The sequence below is a fragment of the Cydia fagiglandana genome, chromosome 4 (genome assembly GCF_963556715.1).
Source record: "Cydia fagiglandana chromosome 4, ilCydFagi1.1, whole genome shotgun sequence".
In the NCBI taxonomy this organism is placed as follows: Eukaryota; Metazoa; Arthropoda; class Insecta; order Lepidoptera; family Tortricidae; genus Cydia; species Cydia fagiglandana.
In genome coordinates this window covers 12,922,168-12,948,564 of record NC_085935.1, presented here as the reverse complement: position 1 = coordinate 12,948,564, position 26,397 = coordinate 12,922,168, and the positions used below count along the sequence as shown (strand labels likewise).

The following is a 26,397-nucleotide window of genomic DNA, read 5'->3' as shown; positions in this document are numbered from 1 at the left end:
CAGAGCACATGCTTTTGATTGCTGGAACTAACAGCCATTGCTGCTTTTCGATGAAGTAGAAATAGACTATAGTATACTGTTGTTTAGTAAACCAGAATTTCCCTTTCTGGATAATAGATGGTAGTGATAGGGATGATGACACATATTGAATTTGATAATAAAATGTAGTTAAATAGAAAATGAACAATTAATGTTTTGAATTTGAAAGGACAATAAATGGTACGAGTACAATTCGATTCCTTAGGTAATTTTTCCTAATTTCATTAAAATTATATGTATAGGAATTCTCTACAATTATCGTTCCTTCGTCGACGTTGATCACATTGTATCACTCTACAAGTAGTGCAAGCTCCAGTAACACGCAGACCTGAGAATCCAATTACTTTGAATTTTGAATGAATAGGTATGGTCAGACCGTAAAAAGTCTGCAGCGATTTTGATAGCCCACGCAGTGCAAGTGTCATTTTAAACGTCAAACTTCTATGAAATTATGACGTATACGTAACACTTACACTGCGTGGGCTATCAAATCCGCTGCAGACTTTGTTTGGTGCGACTATAAGTCGCTTCAACCTTCCTCAACTTTCGAGCTGCCTTAGGCCGAAAACGAAATCGGCCGTTTGGAACTTTTTACTTTACACGAATACAGACAAGCAAAAAAAGAACTCTTAGTTATCACTACACCTTATAAAACAAAGTCCCCCGCCGCGTCTGTCTGTTTGTGTGTTTGTATGTTCGCGATAAACTCAAAACTTCTGAATGGATATTCATGCGGTTTTCACCTATCAAATATCAATAGAGTGATTCTTGATAAGGTTTAGGTGTATCATTTGTTCCCCCGTGCAAAGCCAGGGCGGGTCGCTAGTAAACTATATTACATGAAATTCATCGTTCATAAACCTTGTAATTACTTATAGGTACTTAAAAACGGCTTCTATTTATTTCTTTTTATAATCGATTGAAATATTGATACAACAGTAAACAGCGTATATGTATATTTATTGTAATTTAATTTTACACGTAAAATCTTACCGACTTTAATCTTCAAACAATTTATTTGAAACAAATATTTATCTGAACTGCAAACAAATTAAATTAATTATACAAACATATGGAAATCCTCGTAGAGAATAAATTGTTTTTTTTTTTCATGTGGGAGTGATACGCTCACTGGTTAGTAAATTTTCAAACAATACTCAAATGAACACTGTCACGTGTCACGTAAAACCTAGTAGGTACGTATGTGTATATTTGTGTAGGTACCTCTGTCGATGTCGGTCGGCTTACGCAGGCTTAGACCCACAACCGAGAATCAGTGAGTCGACACATATCGTGACTTTGGCTTACCTATACGAAATGCGACTTTACATCACTATTTAAACATTAAAGTCAATGTACTACTAGTATAAACAAACACTGTACCTATTGCATGCCCATACCGAAATGAATCTCTACGTTTCTCACGCACTTAATTACCTGTATGAAAATAGGTTTCAACGATAAATTGCTATATCAACATTTTAAGGTATCGTCTTGGGTCGTCCCATTCGTTTTTCGTCAAGTTCTTAAATTAGTCCTATTCTGCTTTCGTCACTAATTCTACATTGAAAGCCACCGATGATTGTGACGAATATAGAATGAGTGACGAAAGCAGAATATGACTAATTTAAGAACTTGACGAAAAACTAATGGGACGACCCAAGACGATACCCATTTTAAAACGTTATATCAATCATGGGTCTCCCGAATAAGCATGTGACGTATCTAAATGCCAATGTCCTGGCTCGCACACACACTCCAGCGGGCGCAGCATGGTTCCATTTTTATCGCCTGTCACTTTCGCACTTACATACTTGTTAGAACGTGACAGGCATAGTGACCAGCGATAAAAATGGGACCGCGCTATCGCCGCTGTCTCTCTGCATTTTAAAAATCTGCTAGTGCAACAAAATATGATTAAGTAGAGCTATAGAATCGCGTTGGCAAAATATCGAGCATGGTGCTGGTGCGGCTTTGAAATTGTCAACACGGTATTTCACAAACGCCAAAAAGTTTAACGTAAATTCAACGAAAAGTTACACCTCTTCGTTTGACGTGTTGTATTTCACATTCTGTTTATTTTTATTTTGGTGTTTGGATCGAGAAGAGAGTAAAATTTAGATGAACGGTAAAATTTTATCAAAAGCACATAACCATGGATCACATACGGAGTAAAACGGTGTAGGTAAGTGTTAACTTCCCGTCACTTACAGCCATAAAGGCTAAGCGAGACATAAATAAAAACAGCCTCGGATCCAGGGTCATAAAAACGTAACTACATAATTGAAAATCCACACGAGGAAAGCCGCAGGTAAAAGGCAGTAAGTATCCATAAACACGGTATTTCAAATAAGCGAAGTGCCTTGTCGTTACGACTAGGCGAGGACGTGAGTTGAAAGAAGCCCAAGGAAGACAGCATTTATTGGCACACCTGCCTTAGCAGCGCAAACTGCTTCTTAATAAAATAAACCAATTCAATGAGGAATTGCTAAAAGAACTCCGTATTTGTTCAAACAGTTTAAAACAATTACAAATGATAATAGAATAGAGAAGTATTTACAAACATAAGGCCAAGCATTAGGTCATTCATAGATAAAAATTACGAGGTATTATTAAAACCTCTAGCTACCCCGAAGTGGTATTCAGCAACTTAAAACATAAATAAAAAACATATTTCTTTACAAGCGCGAATAGTAGGGTCACTATTACAGAAAAAAAAAAACAAATGCAGAGAAGTTTATGGGCAGATGTTATTCAACAAACTGTAAATAAACTGCTAAAGTTACCAATGGTATTGGTTACATAGTACATTACAATTGCACGTGAGCGGAAAATTCTAGCGAAAAGTTGGGTAAATTGAAGACATTCGAATCGTGTCGTATATTTTAACACCGGTACCGCATCGAGGAAAGCGGGTTTCAACGGAATTACCCAACTCGAATCTTCCGCACCTACCCTGTTCCTATAAATTTACAATACGGCTGAATTAATGTCATGCCCGACGTAATCTAAACAAATGTACCCCGTATAGATATTACTTTGATATTGAAATTAATTCCTGTCTCTATTGAAAAGATCTTTGAAATGTGGTTGTTTTAAGGTTCGTTTGTTTTGTATCATGATATCGGAATCATACTCATATAGCAAGTCGTTTAAGTTACTGCCAAATAAACTTATTTTATTAAATTAAACCAGACCGCGCGGTATGGCAAACGGCATATCTCAAATTTGTGATTTAAAAGCTGCAGTGATAATACCGTGTCCACAAACATCATTTTAACTTTAGCTAATTACGCAGCAGTACGAGTTGTAGGTAAAGGACTCGCGGGAAAAGTTGTACATAAATGTATATAACTACTAAACCCTGTATGCCTACCTCGATAATTAGTATTCGAGCCAGAAACTGACGGCGAGATGCGACTTCATTAATTGCCGGAATTTCAACCAGTTCCATTCAACTTCCACGCTCAACAATTAAAACAATCCTCCTAATTATACTTTTAACAATCTTCCAACTTACCCTCCTTATTCGAACAAGTTTGTTAACTCAAGGAGCGAGGTAGATTAGTCAGTCAATAAGTAAAGTAATAACCGTACCCAGTTACACTGATTCTATGGAATTTGCTAACTATGTAAACAAACCGCCATATTCAAATTGTCAAAGAATGATGAATTTACTAGTGACTTTTGTTTACATAGTTAGCAAGTTCCATAGCCTCCTAAGGCCCAGACATACAAAAGAAAAATCCAGAATTTTCCACTGAAATTTGAACCTTTAGTGCATGGAATAGCGTTGATTTTGGTTTTGTTTGAAAATTATACGAAACAAAACAAATGCGACTCTGTTCCAATTGAATATGATTTAAATTTCATCGAACTGAATAAGTACTATAGGTAGGACCTTGGGCCTTAGGAGGATAGAATGACACTTTAATTGAGTGATTGATAAACGATGTACCTACCTATGAGCAATTGTGTATATCACGATTGTCATGATTTATTTATATTTACATTAAAGATAGCGTTGAATAATAATTTTAATGTGGCAACATTAGCATTACCCTGATTAATACAGGGGTGGTTGGGAAAATAACATTATACTACTGGCAACACGGTAGGTAGTGGGGACACGGAACGGAGCCAGTTGGAAAGGCTCGGGCAGTTCGTTCACTTGGGTTCAGGCGGTCAAGGAGAACAGACCGTGAAGGATTGCTCAGATCTGAGTAAACGCAAGTACCTCCATTCTTATATTATTAATAGCAGAGTAACCTTACTCAAGAACCACCACAAATCAGAAGTGTTAACGTACCACTAACCCACAATAGGATTTTAAAGTTTATTTTGAATTCTACGTTTTATGAAACGTAAGTTAGGTATAGAATTAAAAAGTATTTTATTTCATGAGTTTGGGACGATTACATGTTCCAGATATAAGTTTTTGGTGATTGCTTGTAAGTATATAACTACCTACATATTTATAAGAAATTTTCAAATAGTAGGCATGATGTAGTTGCAGGTAGTTTTAAAACTCTCGAGTAAATAATAGTCATTAAAAGTATCTCTTGCTTCTTTGTTAGCAACTGAATTTTAATTAGTTTGCATTTTTGCTATTTTGAGTAAGAAAAATTAACGACTATAGAGGTAACGTTGTGTGATGGACCCCATAGTCCCATAGTCCATCCGGTATCAGTATCAGTACCTATAGTGTGTTTAAAAAAAAAAGCGTTTTGTCGGTTACTAGATGATGCTATGATGAAGTTATTAGAAATACGATGCGATGCGATTATTAGAGATGCGATGATGATGTTATTAGATAGAAAGGTTCATGTGGATCTTCAAACGTTTAATTTAGAAAAGACAAGTGGTGATTATAACAATTATTAACTTACGAGTAAGTGACTACAGCGTAATGATAATACTTTAAAATGGTTCAAAATAATGTATGAATTTGTAAATTCCATTAAAGTTGCAAGCGCTTAAAGTAAGCTGCGGTGCCGGCCAACACGAGATCGCCGCATTTTTGTTTAGTAATAGTAGGTTGAAAATTCGTAATATTGAAAAAAAAAAATCGCTTTAGAGATGAATTGATATTTAAAGGTTGTGTATCATCGATTATTCTGACCATGAGTTTATGATAAATAAGTAAACGTTATATTTGATGACACTATAAGACCGATTTTATAGACAACCGATAAGATTGATTTTCGTTTGACGTGAGCGTACGTCGAGGTAGTTGAGAATTGGATGAAATTAATGTTTCTTTTTGACGTGAGTGTACGTCATTGAAATTGAGAATTATTTAATGCAAACATGCGACTACATTTTAAAGTGTCGTATGACTAGTACTTTATAAGGACCTGATCTGACTATGCGAGGTCGCGACAACGCGATGGATGTTTGTTTAGTCCCGAGAATGCGACCAATATTTTCTTTGAATTGTTCATATCTAATACGTATATCCTAAAACGTGATTGAACTTATAGTGGTCTTGTCGGGAATAAAAGAAAACGTACAAGTAGCTAAAAAGTAACACAGCGTTATAATTACAAGTTCGAAATTAATATTGATCTCTGTTGAGCTATATAATACAAACTATTAGGTAGGTAGATTTTTTTTTAATAAATGGTAAAATGGAAAGAGAGATAAATTATATGTATACCTAAAGAGAGCAGATATTGTATAATTCTGAGTATTGTTCGAAATTGTATGGTATTGTTGGAATAAATGTTATTTTCTTCATAACAATGATGTTTTGTCACGATTTGAGTATTTGTTTCAACTTAGACTTGAAATAATTATAATTTTTGTTTGAATTTTAGTTCTTGAGCCAGTTGAAGAAAGTAATGAACATCAATGCGTTTAATGCTTAAAAATTGATTAAGTTCTCTTGTGTTTGATAATAGGTATACCTAACGACCCTAAAACTATGACCTGCTCACGTCTGAAGCTTAAATTGACTTCCATAGCACGACAAATTTTCGTACATTATTCAGTGTTAAATTGTAAGCAATTTACACGGTCGTAAGCAATGATGTAGTAGTAAGTTCGCAAAGTGACAGAATTATAACTCAGATTAGTCTTCTTTTTCCTTCTGAGCAAAGATATATCCCCATGAGCAAAGAGAGAAAGGTTGAATACCTTTAAGCAGGTCATTGAAAATAGTACTTAGGTACATACTAAAGGTAAGCAGAAACCGCGGGTAATCAGTGAGGTCAAATTATTCTAAAAGTGACAACAGAGAAATATTGTGAAATATAAACTTTTTGTTTTATTATGATCGACAATTATAACAGAAATTGATTGTCATTTGACGGGATAAAGATACTCGATAGATCAAAGCAGCTTAAGATTTAGAGGTGATCAAAATACATGATTAGACTATAATACAAATATTTTATTGATAAATTACATACTGAACTTTTGATGAGCATGCAATATTACAGTTATTGCTATTTGTTGTTTTAATTTATCAGCTAAAAGTTTACGATACTCGTAGTTTATGTTAATAAAAGTCATACAGTTGAAAGAGGATTAGCATAAAAATATAAGTAAAGACGGATACTTATTTCAAGTAAGTTAGTGCACAATAATGTGAACAAGCAGTTTGTTTACATAATATGAAGTTTTAATAACATGTATATCAGTTAATATTAAGAGTTTGGACTTGAGAGTATGTCGATTAATTGAGATAAATAAAATATCATCGTCATAATGTGAGCTTGCATTATGGTAAATTTACATGGATGATGAGAGTTTTTCATAATGTGAGCGTGCATTATGGTGAATTTACATGAGCGTGTGTAAATTAGATGATGAGAGGTTTTCATAATGTGAGCGTGCATTATGGTGAATTTACATGAGCGTGTGTAAATTAGATGATGAGAGGTTTTCATAATGTGAGCGTGCATTATGGTGAATTTACATGAGCGTGTGTAAATTAGATGATGAGAGGTTTTCATAACGTGAGCGTGCATTATGGTGAATTTACATGAGCGTGTGTAAATTAGATGATGAGAGGTTTTCATAATGTGAGCGTACATTATGGTGAATTTACATGAGCGTATGTAAATTAGATGATGAGAGGTTTTCATAATGTGAGCGTGCATTATGGTGAATTTACATGAGCGTGTGTAAATTAGATGATGAGAGGTTTTCATAATGTGAGCGTACATTATGGTGAATTTACATGAGCGTATGTAAATTAGATGATGATAAGATAAGATAAGATAATCTTTATTGGTACAATACAGGTACACGTCAGATAAAATTTTGTACAATAATTATACAAATTCCACATTACAGAGTATTTCAATTGAAATATACACAATATGGTAATGTCAACAATTCAAAATAGAAAAAAAATTATAAATTAAAAAAAAAGATGTTTTAATTTATAAAACATATTAAATTAGTCATTGGCAGTGCCATTATTTTATTAAAGGTGTAAAAGTTTTTTGTGAGTAACCACGAATCTAAATTTCTTTTAAAGGATTGTTGAGTCTGGACATCTCTGATGATTGTACTTTATAATGTGAGTGTACATTATGGTGAATTTACATGAGTATATGTAAATAAGATGATGACAGTTAATCATAATGTAAGAGTACATTATGGTAAACTTACATGAGCGTATGTAAATTAGAAGATGATAGTTTGTCACGACGTTCAGAGTACGTTACTTATAAGTAAATTTACATAAGTGTATGTAAGAGACGATAATGATATAATTTAAATGGGTTAAATGACACTATTATGTAAGTGATAATGCATTTTGATATATTACACTTATACGAGCGTGTGTAAATTTAAATGCGCTGATTCTATATTGCTTAACTAGTATTTAATGACAATATAGAACTTTGAAAGAATTTATGATAAATTGTAAGTACATAAGTTTGTGTAAAATTACTATCCGATATGATCATACTAAGTATGATTCGTAGCTAACAATGTGAGAGAGCATTATGGTAGCTTAACATAAGTGAAGATAACATAAGAGAAGTTAACCCAAGCTTTTGTATGACAAAAATAAATTTATTTACATGAGAGCGAGTAATGGGAGTTTGTTTTATACAAATCTACAGAATTATTGTATTTTGTCAGTGCAAGATGAGAGCTTTGTTTGTTTGTTGTGTAAGTTTGCGAAAGAACTACTTATACATTTATAACGAATTTGTTTGTTATGAAAGTCATAAGAATTACATGATTTCGGAGATATTTGGTACTATTGAGAGTTTGAGGAGTTAAATATAAAAATATGAATTCTTACCCGAAGTAATTGAAAGTAGACAAAAACAATAGAGAGGAATGTTGGATATTTCATAAGACACAGCTGTTTCATTATTACTATTTAGAGGAAGACTAAACGATATTTAGGAATATAAAGACACATTCGAGTAAAAGGAACTATGCAGTCTGTGTTCTATCAAATACGTAAAAGAGATATCTTTCACAATTCACTGACTCAAGTTACTTGATGATCACGAGTTTATTAAAGGAAATGAAAGCTAAACCTAACTATTAGATTAAATATTATTTTAGATGGATAATTTACATAGCGCTATATAGATGTGAAAATAAACTGATCAATTTAATCCATTTAGTACAACAGAGTTGACTATCTACGCAGTCATGATGAAAGATAAATGTATGAAAGTTGTAGCTTCTTTTTACTATTGAAGTTGATTACTACTAAGTTGAATTTGACAGTATTTCAAATAATTAAATGTAATTGTGATAACAGATTGATATCCCATATTGACTGGATCTTTTAGATTTTTATTGAGTGAGTACCTACTTTGAAGTCGCAACCTTTTGTGACAGTGGGTTTGACAAATTGATTAAACTTTTCTCAATCTATATGCTGTGTTAATGATGATCAGTATTCGAAAAAATTCCTTGTTATAGGCGAAATTTAAATAATTGTTAATTATTATGTTATTATTAATCATGTTCATGTTCCGATGGATTATAAATTATTTGATCTTTTATTATCAAGAAATTGAAGAGTTTTAAGCATACCACGTTCTAACTACCATGAGTTTGCAATGAGCACATTCATTATTTTATTAGAAAGGTGTCAGATGTAGAAGTGCATTAAATAAAAGAATAGAGGTTAGTTATCATGGACTAAACAAGATATTCCGTTAAATAAAACAGAGAATTGCAACGTAAAGTGATTGAGTGCTAAAGAGACAGTACCTAAGGTACATTTACTTATGACGGTACCCATAAACACCTAGTATATGAAATATGTTTACTGTACAACTTAAACATAGAACACGAATATAATGCAGAGTAGACTTTATAGACAGTAAAAAGGCATCTCTGGTAATAAATAAAATAAATAATGGTATAGACCTACATAAGTATTGATGTGATGTATGTACAGAGTACAGTACAATAATAAATAAATTATCCATAACAAGCTTGGTTAAGTTAGTTACTTTAGTCAGAGTCAGAATAAATAATTGTACTGCCGTACAGAAAGAAAACTTCCTACAAAATCGAAGTTTGACAGCGGTTCAGGGCCGAATCATGGTATCCCTTTCTATTAATATGTCATTATCCCTTTCGGCTATTTAGGGTTATCAAAATTCAAGTGAGTACCTGTGATCATGCACGCAAAAGGAAGTCAAGTAGTGCCAACCCTAATAATTGCTCGGAGCAATGCTGAGCCGAGCAGAACAGAGTTTGACCAAAGTCAGGAATTTCGCACCCTTGCTTTAATAAATATATACATGACGATCATCACCATTGCGCTCAAATACTAGACAAAGGTTTGACAGAATTTGATATGAATAGTGATTGTTTCTTTTAGAAAAGATATTATGGTTTGCAAGTTATTTAAATGTATATTTTTAGAAAAGTAACAAATGTTAATGGACGTAAAAAAAAAAAGCTGACAAAGGTTTATGGTTCGAGAATCTTAATAAAAATTTGGACTAAGAGTAATGAACCCAGTCATTCCGTCTCCTCGTCTCGCTATGTCATATATATAGAAATAATACCTAGTTTTAGAGAAAGATTATAAAAAAAAATGATTTTATTGGACTTTATAACTAAAACTTGATTTGATTAAGCAGTTTCAATCATTGTTGCAATCAAATAAAGTTAAAACTTTAGTGATGACACTCCATATCTTATATTGACGTAAGGGCGTATCTGGCTGTGATTTAAATGTGTATTTTAAATGTTCATTGCTAATTCAGACATCTTAAGTTTGGCGAATATTAAATAAATTATAATTTAAAAAATTGTTGAAATGATTTGAAAAGAATATTAAGTCATTACTTTCGTGAGAATTAGTAGATGCCCATTAACATCCTTTGAAGTTACAAGACATAACATTTTGTATGTTATTATGTTAATATGGGTCTAAACACTAAACAGTGACATTACTTTGAAGAAATGACATTTTAGTGATAGTATAGGGATTGGCATGAAGGAATGACGGCAGTTAATGAATTTAGTTAAACATCTTGCTTCAATGTTGGAGTTATTACAAGATAATGACACTTACATTGAAATAACATTATTATATTGAGAGTGAATTGATGGAAATGATGGAATCAGAAATGACAGAAAGAATGACGGAAGATAAAGAAGTTATTAAACTAGTTTAGTTTTGAAGTAATGACAATGACAAAATAATTGGATTATACTGACAGTGAGTGGAGTGCATAAAGCAATTTAATATCGCTACATGTAGAGAGTTGTATAGGTATTGAATGATAATCAGCGAAAGCGATGTTATTCAAAGTGGCATTTGATTGATTACAAAATATCGTTTTTTTTTTCTTTTTGTTTGGGAAAGAAATTTTCGTATGATATTGTAGTGCAAGTAACAATCATGAGATGAGAAGCAAAGTACTGCTAGCTATTAAATATCAGAGGAATTAGAGTAGGATTGTTAATGTCAAGTTGGGGTAATGTTATTTTTATACATTACGGATTCAGAGACATACATGGTAGATGTGTAAATTTGAAACTGAACGTAATAGTTTTGAGCTGAACACAAAACTGGTGGTCTTGAAAATTATAACGTAGACGTCTAATTTCAGGGGTGAAATATTATCTTCTAACTATAATGATTAATACGTGAATGTAGTAAAAGGAAGTCTACATTAATTCAATATACCTAGTATAATATTGGGTCAAACAAGAAGTGAATATTAACATATGTAGAACTGGAAAACGTAGTAGTCGAACAATTTTAGAGTATAAAAAAAAAGAGTACTGAATTAAATAAAAGACACGTATACTTTAACGGACATAAGTAATGTTAAAGTTATGAGAAAACGAAACACAATATGCATAATAAAAACTGAGCTTTGTTATTTATATATATTCCATAGTTATTATACGAAAATTAACAACAGGTATTATGAAATTACATTGTCTAGTATAGATTGAATGTTACGTACACAAAAAAGAAACGAGTGTTACACCTAAGTGAAAATTTTGGACTCACAGTATATAATAGTAATGAAAAACAGATTTGGAAATTAATTAGTTATGAATAAAGATAAACAGAGCAGAGGACCGAATGTCATGATATTAATTTCAAATGGATATACATCATAATTTTATTTAATCAATTGTGATACGTTACGTTTAAAACTTTGAAATAGAAACTAATTTTTTTTTTATGATTGGCGGAACATATAAAACGGACCTACCTTTTGGTGATAAAGTTCGTGCGCCGGAGTCATGCACGAAGTTGGATGGCCGAATGTCATGATTTATTTATATTTACATTAAAGATAGCGTTGAATAATAATTTTAATGTGGCAACATTAGCATTACCCTGATTAATACAGGGGTGGTTGGGAAAATAACATTATACTACTGGCAACACGGTAGGTAGTGGGGACACGGAACGGAGCCAGTTGGAAAGGCTCGGGCAGTTCGTTCACTTGGGTTCAGGCGGTCAAGGAGAACAGACCGTGAAGGATTGCTCAGATCTGAGTAAACGCAAGTACCTCCATTCTTATATTATTAATAGCAGAGTAACCTTACTCAAGAACCACCACACGATCTACAATAGGACCTTCGCATTTAGAATGATTTACTTTTTACCTCAAAGCTTGTGTTTATAAAACGGGCTGTGTTTTATCTAAATAATATTACGGAATTATCCAGTTAACCCCAATACATCAGCTTTAACTATATCCGGCACATAATTACGGCTTGCAACTTTATAATATTAAACAAAATTACCTGAAACATACTTTTCTACATGCGATGGTCCACGCCGTGGACTTTTCTGCGCTTTCCTGCTAAAGAAATAGGGGCCACATTAGTGCTAATTGCCACGTATACATACGTGACTCTGCTCAAGGCACTAAATTATGCGAACCTGCGGCTAGCTGGTAATAAATATCTTTCTACTCTAAAGCAAACACGTAGACGATTTCATTTAAAAAGCACTTTGGCGCTTTGGCAAATGGACTAAAATGAACGCATTATACCAGCCATTCTCAAAGTGTGCTCCACGGACCCCTAGGGCTCCCCAGCCTCTGTGGGGACTCCGCGAGAAAAAGCGAAAACAAATCAATAACCAGCTCATCTATATCTCTGGTTGACAGTTAAATTGAGACGAACGATTTTTTTTTTATTTGGGGCGCCGTCAAATATTTCGCTTTCCAAAAAAGGACCGTTGCCAAAAAAGTTTGAGAGCCGCTGCATTATACTATACGAGTATCTAGCGATTAAAGTAAAAAGGAATAACTCATGAACACTTGCATCCTGCAACTTCGTCTGTGTGAAATGATGAAGATTGATAACAACTATCCTATGTCCTTTTCCAGGCCTCAACCTATCTCAATACCAAATTTCATTTTAATCGGTTCAGCGGTTTAATTGTGAAGAGGTAACAGGCAGACAGAGTTACTGTCGTATTTATAATATCAGTAGGGATTACATTACCTATTAGGTATTAATGATACCATAAACTTATTCAAGCATCAATTCCACGACTCACATCAGGATATAAGGATTTGGAAATGCGAAGTAGGTATACAGGGTGTCCCAGAATTCGACGTCAAGCCGTAAACGGATGATAGACCAAGTCATAACAGTTATCATAAAAATACAAAAAAAAATCCAACTCATATTCTTTAAAAATTATGGTCACTTTAAAAATTCACAAAAAAATCCACACCCTGTAATTATTCAAGTTTACACAATAACAAAAAAATTAGAATAAATTATGGAGTTTGTAGTAACAAGAGTTAAAGAACCATTACAGGGTATGGATTTTTTTGTGAATTTTTAAAGTGACCATAATTTTTAAAAAACATGAGTTGGATTATTTTTTGTATTTTTATGATAACTGTTATGACTTGGTCTATCATCCGTTTACGGCTTGACGTCGATTTCTGGGACACCCTGTATGTATGTATATCCAAATACTAAATACCTCTTTATCCGTATCCAAATTAAAAAAAAATACTATCCTGATATACGAGTATGCGTTTGTACATTATAACTATGTACTTATATCAATTTGTTATAATATTAGCGTTCCCCATGGGTGCATGGTATTTGTTTCTATTTTTTTTTAATATGTTTGCCATACGTTTAATAAAAAGGACATCTTGACGATACTCATAAAACGTCAGATGTCACTCTTTTATTCCAGGCCATTCACGTGAACTTAGGTGAATTTATCTAGGTAAGTACTGTTTTTATTTCTGTCATTTATTTGTAGTGCAATAGTAGAGAAAGGCCAATCTGAAAAAGTGCCATGTTCTCAAACCCCCGGGGTATCTTACTGATTTTAATAATCTGCCGCAGTTCTAAATGATGCATACACATAGTATTACTTTAATATATGTATATTAAGTTTCTATGTTGTTGATAACTAAAAATTATTGTATCGTTTGTACTCAATATACATTTATAGGTACTTTAAATCGTCAACTGAACTCATCATTCCTTTGTGTAACGAAAGTAAGTTATGTCATAATCATAACAATATATGATCGTTTTCGTTACACTGAGGATTCAATGAAATTGTCGACGGATTATGGACTTAACTTTGCAGAAAGCTTATACGCACTGTGACGCTGTTAAGATTATTTAAGTGATCACAAAATACTTAGATCTAGCTTTGAACACGAGTTTAATAATTTACTATAAGTTAAATGAAGTCAAAGTTATTTATACCAAGCAGAAAACCGTATTTCGTGATACCATCTAACATTATAATTATAAGTTCATACTTGCTCAGGCACGAAAAAGGTAAAGACATCAACTTAATATATTTCCACTCAGAAACTCAATTAGTAGAAGGTCTCACGTTTTGCCAATTTCTCAAAGTTATTTTGTAATTTAAATTAAAGATAAGAAATTAACGAAAAAAGTTTTTTCTGGCCACAGGCATTTTTATAACACGTCCTGTATATATACAGAGACATTATGATATAATATTGGCTAATAAATATTTTTCGTATTTACCGACCGACTGAGACCAGAGGGGCTAACGCGAAAACCGAAATTCGCAAATTGCGGGGATCTTTCTCTTATACTCCAATGAAGGCGTAATTAGAGTGACAGAGAAAAATCTCCGCAATTCGCGAACTTCGATTTTCGCGGTTATAGCCCAGATACGAGAGTAGTTATGGTTATACCTACGCCTTTAATTCTGCGGGGATTTCAACCCATTGATAAGTATAAATGCCAGTACCATAATGAACGGAAAACTGAAAATCGAATGTAAATCAAACAAAACATAGCGATTGCCAGATAATCACCCTTGCTGTGCTTGTGTCTCATTTGTGTACCTACGCGTCGATCAATGACTTCATAATGATGATACATTACCCCTTCAATTTTATGAATGAATTTACTATCATGCAGCACACATCATTAATTTCAGATATGTTGGTATTAGAAATAATTATGTAATCATTCAAGCGAGGAATATTTAAGCATAATAAATACATATTACAAAGTACAATACATAATTACTGATTACTGATAGTGACTTCTTATTGTTGCACTTTTTCCACGTGTTCTATAAAAAAACATTACATACATGTATTTAGAACATGCCATCGGAGTTCCACAAATAAAACTTTTAACGCCAGCACAGGAATTTTGCCAAGAATTTCATATAATTTCACAGAATTAAATTTGACTGTCAAATACTTGGCCTGTATTACAAAAAAGTCGACTTTACTATATTAGCGCTATTTAGGGCTTCGAGAACTAAAAGCTATTCCTCAGATTTGAAAAGAACCTAAGTAAACAGGTATATTAGGATAGTTAGGTTAGGAGGCCAATGGGCATTTCAAGTTCTCGTCATAATTGACAGGCTAAAATGATCACAAAGTACAATTAATTTGATGAGGCTTCCTTTTTACAAGTTTTTATTTAACTTGCCCTGTTAGTATGTTAGTGTGGGTCAAATCTTGGATGCTAAATTTGACCCAATTTCCGATTTCCAATTGAGCTTAAATTTTGCCTACATAGATATATCGGATTGCAATATTATAATGTCATGGAACTGATCTGATGATGAAGATTAAAGGTCGCCATGGAAACTCTGTAATTATAATAAAACACTGCACTAATTGTGTTTGTGGTTGTTAGAATTATCTCGTTGAGTATTAGTTGGAAAGAAAAGTACAGTCAACGATAAAAGCTTGTACTAAAAAATATTTTTTTGCTAAAAACTTATTGCACTTCACCACAGGTTTTTAAGCTTCGCCGTTTTTATGGTAAACATCCGAATACGAATAAATCAATAAAATATATTAATTCGGTTGTGCTTTTTCAACTGTTTCTTCATGTGGGCATATGGTAACAAAATCTGCCAAGAGCCGTTATCAATCATATCGCAAGACAAGTGGACCCTCCTCTAACGCCAGCTAAAAGTTCCATTACTCACCGGGCCCCGCCCTGTGCTGATATGCTCACCACTCGGGCCCACATTGCCCTACTGATTGCCGTTATTGTTATAACCAATTTAGCTCAAGTATAACTTCATTATCACGTAAGAGCAACCGCCAATTAATTATTATTGCTGGGACGCAATAAACAATCTAAAAGATCAGGTAAACGGAAGAGATGCCATTAACCATGTTTGTCAGGACCCGCATTTCCATCGGACAGGGTTTGACGATCCGTCCAAGTGGAGATAAGCGTATCCATTACGTTAAAAGCATTCACAGTCATTAATGTAAGAGACGTCCCGAGGTTATTTTTATGCTTCAATTTCTTCCGATATACGTAGCTTATTAGGTCATTCGACTTGTTAATAAAACAAAGATCTGGCTGCAGTTAAAAAACTACTAAAGATAAAGTTAAGCTGATAATTTTCCCGCCGTCTCCATGCTTGTTTTGGTTAGATATTGACTGGTCAGCTGCCTGTTAGCTATAGTTTTCGCGATAATCGCCAGGACAGAGGTAAACATTTTTGTATGAAAACTTTAAATGCATTTTTTATCGAAACTACTGCACTCTAAAATGAAGTCAAAATCAGTCCATCGACTCAATTTTTTGTAAGCTTTCTAATGGTACCTCACACGATTCTTACAATTGAAAATAAAATTCAGCCTACCCCTCTCAACCCCCTAAATTACCCCCTATAATAGAATAATAAGAAATAAGCAGTTTTGACTTAATCACAGTGTTAGTGACGGTGCTTGCCATAACTATTCCAAATTTTAGGTACGTACGTCAAACGGTCTTTGAGAAAAACGCATTTAACCAATTTGCAAGACCGAAGTGATCCCATAAGAGCACCGTGAACAAAGTTTTGTACGGTGCTCTAAAAAGGTTATTTTACGATGAGACTACATAATAACTCTTAGGCTACCAAAACTGTTGTGTTACACAGACAATTTACATAGTAAAATGAAAGTGCACTTAGAGCAACAAGTGGGACGATTTTATAGCTACAAGAAAGTAATTCTTTTCGAAGCTGTATTGAATACAAAAGAGTGTCTTCTTGAGAATTCCTGTACCAGCCGAAAATGCGCGGAGTTCAGAATACCACTCGATTCTGAATTTCTATCGCTCGTATTTCAAAAACTAGTTTTCTCCGTTTTCCACTGATTTTCGAGTGCCGAAATCGAGCGATCAGAATTCAAAAATCGGCCGACAGGTAGTAGTTTAAAGAAGCTTCAAAATTTTACTATATTAATAGACTGAAATTTAAAAAAAACAGATAAACTAGGCCAAAAATTTGAATTAGGTATCGAGAGAAAGTTTGGATATTTACCTAAACATAACATAAACAGTACCTATGTCAATAAAACCAAGGTTCAGTAAATAAAAAACACCAACTTCACACAACGCCGCAAAAATCGTCAATGTTGTAGATGACATTAAACATTATTTTGACATTTTAGTTACCCTACCCTACCGCTATTTAGAGTTTTAAAACATAAAATTTGACTTGACTGTCCGCATTTAGTCGCGTTTAATTTAATTTAAATCATAAAACCCCTAAGAAAAGGGTTAAAAAAACACTAGATCGCGCCATCAAATAAGAAAATGCCTAAAGTGCTTTAATTTTACTTTTGTGCACATGACACCGACAAGGGGAGTCGGGATTTACATATATATACGTCATAAATAGTAGCAGGTGACACATTTTACAGTAGGTATAAAGCTAAAATGGAAAAGTAGTAAAAAGGCACAATTCCCCTCGTGGTATTACTCATGCTGCATCGAGGTTGTTCTTCTTGAATATTTACTAGTCTATGATAAAACTAAGTATGGTCGTTACCGTCTGATGCCTTTATACAATGTTGCTTCAACCAAACGATACTATCCCTTTCCAATATATTACAAGCCAAGTTTACATTAGGTTAACGACACATTTAAAATTACGTAGCTTAAAAGGATTATCGCTAATTGTTTAATACAAAGCAAGTTTATCGCTGGTATTAAAATGCGTTGTCATAATAGCGGACAAAGCAATTTGACGATAAGTGATCGTTCCTACAAATTAATTATAGGTGTTTTAATTAGGAGGCGCTTATTGAACGGTCCACGCCGAGGCGCGCCGAGCGAGCCCGCGTCAGCGGCCCGGCCGCGCGCCGGACGAGCGCTAACAGTGCTATTTTAATTAAACTCGCCTGCCTACTTGTTCGACAAACGCCTGTCTGTGTATCTTCGCTAATAACGAACAAGTCAAATATTGCGTAGCCAATGCCGATATTTATATATCAAACAGAATGAAACTGAAACAATCCAGCTTTAATTCCAATTCATGGATGAGCGGCGGGGATATAAGTGCAAACAAGCAGAGCGTATTGGGTTTAGAAGGCGTCTGGGCGATTTTTACGAGACCGAGGCGCGTTCTTGTAACTTATGGCGCCTATAAATGCTCCTCGTGTTGAGTTGACGATTTAGGAAAATTTCTTGCTTCGCACAAGGTACCGCGGAATCTGCGCACGCCCGGCTCCCAGAAAGCTTTCAAATTACCGGGATTCGTCTCGTGAATAGCCGTCGTAATGACGAGGAAAATTTTGTTACAGTGTTATATTATAAATAAATAATTTAAAGGCCAGGCAATAAATGTGCCCGTCCTTAGGAAGGTTCGTTTTGACGAATTTAAAAAAGACTGAACAACATTTTCAAAAGCATCAAGAGGCTTTCACATAATTATAAGCTTACGAAAGGAAATTAATTCAACCGTACCATAAGCGTTATTTTAGCGGAGCGTAACAGTGATAAACCCATCTCGTACCTACCGAGGTGTCTAATAAGAAGCATAAGCAGTGCCACGCACGGAGATCACAAGTTGAGTACAGCATTCTCGGTGTGAAATACAATTTAACATCATAAATGAAGATTATTCGGTAAACAGCAATATTTAGTAGCTGCCGACATTAATCCGGCAGACGGTGCACTCAGGTCTGCTCATCACGGATTCTCGAGGGCGCAACGTTAAATGTAGGCCACCAAGTTCCCGACGATGCTCCAGACGGAATATTGCTTTGTCACTTGCGACATTGTACAGCTCCTCTAAGCCCAAGTAATTGGAAATAGTTGAAATAGGTGACTTGCGGAACCTCTCTACTATAGGAGAGACATTTTAAAATGAATACATTTCAAAGTTATTTCGTTTTATCTTGAAGCACCATTAATCACACGCGCCGGTCTCTAAAGACTACTTAAGCGTGGACAAATACAAACGTACAGAACTCGTTTAAAAACCAAATAAACGAATCATGAAAGTCTGATGTTGATTTTCTCCGCACCATTCGCCGGTTGACCGACGAAAAACGAATGAAAAAACAACAAACTGCGGGCTCTAATCTTGGCAAACCTCATGCGGAACCAATCGATACTAGTCTTCTCTTATTCCAGTACATTTAGGACTTAGATTATATAGTATACTAATATTAATATATAAAAATATGATATTCAATTTCAAATGTACTGTGCTACTTAGACCAAGAGGCATACTCAGTTATAGAGATATATCATTGAAATGACGAGTACTTGGACTCCTTACAAAAGCGGGCTGATTTTTTTGAGGAATTTCAAAATGCCAATACTAGAAGTCCCTAAGTACCTAAATCTGAGTTTACAATACAAATTTTTGTAAATTACGTAAACGTACATATCTCCCATTTTCTCAACAGTTGTCCTTATATCCTAAACGATCCCACAACAGCGTATTTGGTGGCAATCATAACCAGTTTAGTTTTTAAGCCGAACATTTTTATGTACCTATGACAGTTCAGAATTTTCCTCCTAATCAATTGCCCCCTATCATTTTGATGAAAAACTGAGCTTTATATGTAAGTTTTTTTTTATTCGTTTTAGCTGTGTGCTTTGACAATCTACCCGATTGTCAATTTGCATACAGATTAATACATGGACCAGTCCGATGTTTTAGACCGGAAAAGGTAATACGTATCGTGGGCATTCTCCTACTATTTATTTATTTATTATTATTTATAAACGACAGCCGTGTTCATAAATATATCACGATGACGATATTGTAAATTTGATAGGTATTTGAGTCTTTTCTATAGCCAGTAAACAAAAACAGCGCAGGCTGCGCAGGTAAGGTCAATACGAACCGACATTGTAACATCAAAATTATATCCAAATTATATCAGTCGCTCGTGCGCCTTACTGGCGCCAATACAAGTAGGTACTAGCGAAATGCACGCACGACTATCATTTTTTGACATGAATTTGCCACTTTGTCCTTACTCGAGATTGCTGGATCGCTCAGGCCTACGGCAGTTTTTAATTAATTAATGAGTTTTACATAAGAAGCTACTTTTAACGTGACTCTTCCTGATTTGCAATATATTTATACAAGCTGTAATGGCCAATTTATGAACTTCGTTTGTACTTCATTACTTTTACTGTCACTGGAACAATAATATTCCAGAGCAAGAACGAGTAGGTAGAAGTAAATAAATAAACATAGGGGGGGGGCAGTCAAATTAAAAAAGTCGTAATAAACGATAACAACCGCCAGGGGACGCACGGGTCGAAAGAAAGTACCGCAAAACGTGCGAGAGAGCGGGGTCAATAAAAATAGAACGCGAAATTCGCGGCGCCGGGTATGCAGCGTGGAGGGCAAGTACAAAAATTCTAGCGGGCAACTCTCCGTATACTGTAGATGCGCCGGTATACTGACATTTCAATACGTATAGAAATCCGGTTTGTACTTTCAGAACAGTTTGTATCCACATAACAATACGTCACAATATGTACCTATGTATGCACAACTATGCAGACTGCAACTGACTGTAAATAACTAACTACAGCATTTTAGTTTTGTCGAGTTAGATATTGGTTATTTGAAAATCAAATCTAAGTTGTTTTAGCAAGCAACCCCGGGGCAAAGCGGGGTTAAGCAATAATTGTAGTAAAAGAATTTAACCTACCTTGCTTCCCGATTCGAACTTTTAGATACGTCAATTAATAGATCTAGAAATGATATGGATTAGATGTGTCAGTGTCAAAAGTGACGTTTTTGTTTGAAGAAACGTCACATTTGACACTGACATATCTAATCGTCTCTAGATCTATTAATTGACGTATCTTAAAGTTCGAATCGGGCCGTAAATCGCTTCCGCATCCGCTACCGCTACCGCGAAGCTTCGCTGTCGTCGGACAGTAACGAGGGGCGCCGGCGGTGACTCGTAACGCTTGCTCTCATTATGATTGGATTCATTGTTTTTCGCTTCACGCCATCTTCCGTGTTTTATAATTTCGTGAATAATTCATGAAATCATTTATCTCCCTACTAATAATACGTTCGCAACAATGTAGCTGTGACTGTTGGTTACAACGGAGTCAATTTGTTTTAGGTTTTTGGGGATGAATGTTTATTTTTATATTTTTAACCTTCGACACAAACACGGGTGTTATGAATAAATTAAATGTTTATCATGAGGCAACAATGGCCCATATACTCGTATATAAACATACCTAAAAGACTAAGTCTATCTACCTGTATTCAATATAAATAATTTAATTTTCGCTACGTAACGACGTGAATTTATTGTACTTACGTGTAACGAACACGGTCGTCTCCGTTGCGTGTCTGTGTAAATTATCTGTAGAATCGTTATTTTCCAGGAGCAACGACTCAATTTAGCTTTAATTTTATTGAAATACGTTTTGATTAAGGGTTCTTACTCGGAGCTATGTTTTAAGATCGATTTTGATTCGATTTAGCCTTTATTTCTATTGTAGTTATTATAGACATTCGAGTTCAAGAAGCGTACAGACAGTAGCTGAACACTGATTTAAACTTTCACGATTATTAAATTGCAAAACGGGACTTAATCGCGTATTTAAGTTTTAAGATTAACCTCCGACGTTTCGAGGACGGCGCTGTCCCCATGGTCTCGGAGAAGACTGGCTAAAGTTGACATCAACAACTTCTAGCCGCGCGAGTTTTTCGCACTACCCGCACTTGGTCTTATTTATCAGTTTGTTTAATGTTAAAACTTAAATACGCGATTAAGTCCCGTTGTGCAATTTAGACAATAGCTGTGTAATGCAATTATCAAGTCACAAGTGATGTTATGTCCGTGTATAGGTCATAGGCGTGTCAATGCGATTAAGATCAATAGCAAGAGCCGCCCAGTGTGGATTGATAAGCGTGGTTGGTCAATCGCTATGTCCTCTTGTATTGATTAATTAAATCCATGATATAGATCATTCTACTAGACTCAGCATAGTACTATATAACCCATCATTAGCGCCTGTACCCACTTTTCGGAACCCACCATTTTTTAACACGTTCACTGTCCCTATCTCAATTGTTAATCTTACGGCTTTGTAATACAGGCTTGCCGTGACTCATATACGGGGCACGGACAGTGAACGTGTTAATGCTGTTAGGTAGAGTTACAGTAGAAATTCGAATCTAATAGAGTAACCCAGGTGTACCCAAGTGGGTATTGGCCAAAGATGCGAATAAATACAATTTACTAACATTAATAAAGGCGAACTCAGTTCGTTACTAATTTAGATACTTAATATTAGAGCACAATCACTAAGCTCAGTTGCGTCCTCTTTAGGAACTGTATGTACCTACTCATACTATTTACAAATATCAACAAAAATTGCATTCTAGTAGGGGTAAGCCTTGGCTGTTCTTGTATAAAGTGGTCTTGACTGCAATTGAGAGGCGCGGTTCTGCGCGTAGCACTTCACAGGACCTTACAAAGAATCGCCCATGTGTGACGACTGCAAGTCTTCGTAAACTTTAAAATGCGGACTCTGTGGGAGGCAGTCTATGATCCACGTCCTCGCCGATCGGTGCTTGACGCTGCCTGTCAGGCTCGTCAAATTGCATGATTTAATCGCATGTGCAATTTGAAGTTATATGCAAGTGAACCCCATTCGTTAGTCGGAGTTATTGCTTCAGCGGAAAGTTAAGCCAACTATACTCGTATCTGAATATTGGGTTGAAACAACGTGTAATTTTTACCGATGAATGATTTCGACCACTGACGTTTTCGAATTCACAAACAACGTTTTTTATTCATATGTAGGTATACCGTAAGTATATAGTAAATAAAAAATAAAGAAAATTGCACAATACTAAATCTGGTAGAGTTGGTAAAAGAAAATTAAGCGCACAAACTTAACATATACCAATGCTTTGAGCGCTGAAAACATTAAATTAAAATTTTGCAGAAACGACCAAATGAGTCTGTAAAAATATTCAGGTCGTGTAAAACGCTATTCGGAATTACGAGACATTAATAAAAGCAATGTATACCTACTTTCAAAATCGGGGATAAAAATAGTAGTCAAATAAAATCAATTAAGTACTGAAATTTTATGGGAATTGATAAAACTAGTTTAACGCGGGTCCCTATGTTTGATATAATTATTGATAGTCATAATGTAATGATTGTAAGATTATCATTAGTCATAATTCTGAAAAGTATTTCCAACAGTTTAATTGTTCTATTTTGATATTTTTGATGCAATCTGATACGCTACTTTTGACGCCGACTTGAGGTACTACTGAGATGAATGATGAGCCCAATTAACAACAAACTTTGCTGTTAACGTCAACAATTTAAGGCGCAGCTTCCAGTCTAAAGACGATCAGTATGCGAATCTCGCGCGCACTCTGCGCCGCTCCCCCCGCTCGCCGCAACTGCACGCCCAATATGCCGAAATTGCTACGTGATAACCTCGCAATATTTATACGCCTTATTTGCAGTACTGCGCACATTTAATATTTTTATTTTGTTTATGCATAAAACATTACTTTCGGGTGCTTCTTTACCCGAGTAAGTGCGTACATACAGTCGCGATAGAAACCAGCTTTCCATCGCGACTGTATGTACGCAGTTACTGTACACTGAGAGAAAAATCATCACCAGGAATTAAAAAACAGTTCTGTACTGGGGGAAAAAATGAAGTTTTAGTAATAATTATGGACGTTTCACTATTTCTGTAAAGTTTATTTATTTCTACAAACAGCTCAGTAATCCCAAATATAATTTCAACAAACAGATAATAGAAATTGCAAGAACTAATAGAAATTGCAAAAGTCAATTCGTTCCTATTAGTTAACTCTCCTTGTCCCCGGATTAAGTTTATTTTTGTAATTCTAAGTGTATTTTTGTTGTACTTTTCTCTCAGTGTTTACGTCCTACACTAAACGACACGTTATTCGTTTGTGCTGAAACACATAGTTATGTAAGTAAAGTGACAATTAAATATCGTGGTAACATCGAGCTGATCTGATGATGGAGCCAGGATGTGGTCATAGGAACTCTGTGATAAAACATCGCAACCTAATTGTGTTTGAGATTCTTATAATTGTCTCGATGAATATTCGTTGAATAAACGTACAGTTAGCGATAAAAGCTTGCATCAAAAATATTTTTTTTTTATAAAAACATACATATTAACATTAATTCCTTTCCGTAGTTGTCTGTTTCAAAACACTAGACTTTTTAATTAAGGAGTGCACACAATTTTCATACTCCAAATGTAAGTTAGGTACTCGGTTTCAACTTTCTGCGGGGAACAACTCATGTGTTGATTACAAAGTTACTTGAACTTTTAGGGGTATACTCGTATTTCTGTTATCTTGGGGACTTATTCTCGTCAAGTCACTTGGAAATTGCAGACGTTGTATGCGCTAGACTGCAATAGAGGATCTCTACGTGTGTGCAAGCACGATATAGGGTTATTAATATAATATTGAATTCTCGTTTATCAACATGAGCCCTTGGAATACGGGTCCGATAAAGGTTAAATCGAATAAAGTATTATCAGGTGGATGGAAACGCATGGCTCTAAGGGGCCAATGATCCGGCTACACAAGATTTGGAAGGATCGCGCTATTCAAAGGCAAACTAAGGTCACACTGGTTCGCTGACTACTTACTGACCTGGTTTGTTGCTTTTCTATTCCTTAAGTCAACGAAAAATTTATAATTCGTGTTACGAAATCAAATCATGCAGCCATATCGAGGAGGAGAGGAGAGGTGCGAAATTGTCAACAGTATGTACCTACAAACCACTCTATGCCAATGGAACTAGAGTTAAACTAAGAAAAGTCCAAAACTGCATTTCAATCGTTTTTGAGAACCCGATGTATTTATGATAGAATATTTAGTGTGCCATTCGGTATCAGATATCGAACCACAGAAGGAACTTGAATTCCTTGCACGTAAACAAAGATAACAATATAAATTTACGATCGAAAAGCGGTTTTATATTTTATAAAGTTCCACGAATAATATTAGTATTCGCGATACATCAAGGAAATGGTGTATTGGAGAGGTAAGCACTGAGCGGGATTATATTCGCTATTGTGCATGTGAGACAGATATAGGGATGAAGAGCTTAACCGGATTAGAGCCCAAGCGGCGGCTGATTATGCCGCTGCTTGATTTACGATGACGCGATACGGTACGACCTGCTTGCCTAACAGACCTACGCGCCGAAATGGACAATTTATAGTGTTACACATACCGATACAATCAATTCCTACCCGCTGTCCCGAACCCAAGCGAGAAAACACTGAAATATGAGATACCTACGCACATGTCAATTTACACGCGAGAAAGGGTCGATCCGCCGCCGCTACAACACAGCTCTTGCAAATATATAAGGCTAGAACGACTTATTTTCAGGAAGGAGGTCGACAGGGCTCGAAACTTTCGAAGTAAGGCAATATTTAAAAGAGAAAAAAGTCATTTAAATGCGGGCGGTGGTAGTGATTAGGCCGTACACTGTGAGCCGGCAGGCTAACCTTACGTGTAGAATACACGAGGATTTGACCTTTCTTTAAAGCTTTCCAGCATTTATCCAAGGTAGGTATACTCGATTGCACTCGCAATGTAATATTCGTACTATCTTCACACACTTGAAACTTGCGTAACTCGTTCGTGCCTGAACTAAACTTACATTTTCTTTGTTAGCATCCAGAACTTTAAAGATTTGTTCCCATATTGAGATGACACTGGTAAAGCGAGCAGAAACTTTGCCTCTTTACTATGCGGACGAGGAAGGAATACGATACAGCGACCAAGCATGTCACATATGGTAAATTATCGATCCTGAATGAAAATAAATTTGTTTTCCATCCCCGGAAACGTTGAGCCTTTGAGAGTTTAACTAAGCACATTATCCACTGCCGAAACGTTTGTAGAATGTATCAAATGATGCTTAAGTATAAAGGATTCAGGAAGGTTAAAGTCTTGTCGAGTATCTCAAGTGAACGAGAGTTCAATTGTGCTTATTTATAAACAAGCACGTGTATTTATACGTAAACGACTACACGTGAATAAATCTAAAGGGTTGTTTACGTATAATATAAAGGATTGCGCAATCAACGTAAGCGGAGGGACAGAATCCCTTAAATAGATACATACACCGT

The 26,397-nt window shown here is 35.1% G+C and overlaps 1 protein-coding gene across 8 annotated transcripts in view; it reads right to left on the bottom strand.

Moving 5' to 3' along the window:
* Nucleotides 1-26,397, bottom strand: part of LOC134663788 (neural-cadherin) — a 440,784-nt gene that overhangs the window by 268,298 nt on the left and 146,089 nt on the right. The gene's annotated exons all lie outside the window — the stretch shown is intronic.